Here is a 2,477-nt window from a genome sequence, read left to right as displayed (position 1 = left end):
CCAGGACATCATCAATACCTTCAGCAACTAGGTTATTGTCATTTGCAAATTTCACCATTTTCTCCATAGAGGGACTGATTTTGACGAACCAATCTCTCCTTCCAATCATGTGTGATAAGCATCCCGAGTCCAAGTATAATTGATCTTCATATTTTTCTTCTTCCTTTGTTGTAGCCATCAACAAAATTTATTCTTCTTCTTGTTTTGCAACCCTTGCGTCATTCTCTTGGTTATTTATTTTGTGTTTAGGGAAATCACTAGCATAGTGACCATGCTTCTGACAATTGTGGCAGTGAATATGAATCTTATAAGGTTTTATTCCACCTCCTCTTCCTCAACCTACAACACCACCTTTGTGACTGTTTTGGTTTGTGGATTGTATTTGATTCAAATGGTTTCCTTTTTGCTGTTGAATGCTACCATTCAAATTCTTTTAACTTGCTCTACCTTTGTTGTCGTTCAATCTTCCATTGCCTTTCTTTTCTTTTGTTGATTGTGTTTGTATAGATACATCACTTTTCATCTTGCTTGCAGATCTTCTAGCCTTTCTTTGTTAATGAGATTCAAGCATCCCTTGAAGCTCTTCTTTTGTCATGATTGACAAGTCCTTCGATTCTTCTATGGATACTACCACATGATCGGATTTTGGAAGTAATGACCTCAAGATCTTTGCAACTATCGACCTCGATGTCAATAGTTCTCCATACATCTTGATTTGATTCACTAGTCTTATTACCTTAGTGAATATATCAGTCACGCTTTCACTTTCTTCCATCTGAAGCAACTTATACGTTCTTTTGTAAGTTTGTAACCTCACATCTTTTACCTTCTCAACACCTCCAAAAGACTTTTTCAAGATGTCTCATGCTTCTCTCGATGAATCTGCATCACCAACTTTCTCAAAGTTGTCTGGATCAACACATTGATGGATTATAAAGAGGGCTTTATAATCTTTCTTCTTCAAATATTTATGTGCAATCTTTTGTTCATCCGTGACATTGTCACTAATTGGTTTCACTTCATTCTTCACAAGATCCCAAACATTTTGATAGTAGAAGGCAACTTTAATCTATTTACACCGATTATCATAATTCTTGTCATTTAAAATGAAAAGATTTGCTAGAAAATGTCTGTTTCGATGAGAAGTCATCATTTTATGCTTCCCAAGAATCACAGTCAGTGCTCTAGATACCGGATGTTGGAATCGATCTTGATAGAACAAGATTCAATCACTTTCTTGATTTATCCAAGATCCTTGTTCTTCACTCTTCACTCGAGTGAATCAACCACACATTGGTTGCAAGATGATTCCGTTTGTACAATGATTTAAAAAGAAAGAATAATTTGAGAAAGTAATAATTTTGGAAGAGAGAAGAAGAATGTATGGAAGTGAGGTGGAGAAGGTTTATTGACTAATGTGTCAAAAAATCTTTCTCTGAAACTTTTGTGTATTTTCACTTTTTTTTCACTTTTTTTTCACTACTTCTCTCCTTTACAAACAGAAGGTGTCTCCCTATTTATAATGAGATTACTTACATATCAAGAAATCTCAAACTAACTAACTGACTAAATTTTGACAAGTTGTATTCGACTATGTCAAATACACACAACTTTGACTACTACAAACTATTTTTGACTTTCTATCGAATACATGCAGATTTGACTACTACAAATTATATTCGATTCTATCGAATACATACAACTCCGACTATGTCGAATCCTGCATTTTACAAACATGTTTAACGCAAAAAAAATATATATTTAACACATATATCATCCAAAGACTATTAAATATAACTTATTCATAATTAAATGCAAGATCGAACTTGACTGCAAAGAAATCATTGTCATTATCTCGCATATCAAATCATCCAAGACAATTTTCTATATCTTTTGCAGTCTATCCTTCATGGCTTTATATACCAAACTTTCCCCAAAAACTTCACCATAATGCAACTCCTGGAAATTCTGGCACCCTTCTTCTTATATCAGCCTCCCCCAATGACTATAATTTTTAAAATATCCATAAACTAATAAATAATTTTTTTTATATATTTTGATTAAAATACCGGATTTTTACAAAATCTTTATTTTCTAACTTTTTGTTTGAGTTTTTATCATATTTATGTGTTTTATATAGGATTTTTTGGAAATTTAGAAATATTTATCAAATTTATCAAAATGTTGGTGTTTTAATCAGATTTTTAGAAAAAATATAATTTAAATCAATTGTTTGAATAATTTATTTCTAATTTTTAAGAATTACGGTTAAAAAATATACTGAATATTTAAGATATCTAATAACATATATTGAGTATAAAAATCTAATATGTGCACATTTATTTCAGATTTTTTTTTAATTCAGTAGGCAGTAAGGTTTTTTTTTAAATAATTTTTTTAACTTTTTAAATAATTTTTACATAAATTAACATAATAATAATACAATATAAAGATAAATTAACATAACTCATAACGAA

This window comes from Lathyrus oleraceus, chromosome 2, assembly GCF_024323335.1.
Source record: "Lathyrus oleraceus cultivar Zhongwan6 chromosome 2, CAAS_Psat_ZW6_1.0, whole genome shotgun sequence".
Lineage (NCBI taxonomy): Eukaryota > Viridiplantae > Streptophyta > Magnoliopsida > Fabales > Fabaceae > Lathyrus > Lathyrus oleraceus.
Note: the sequence above shows the minus strand (reverse complement) of the source record.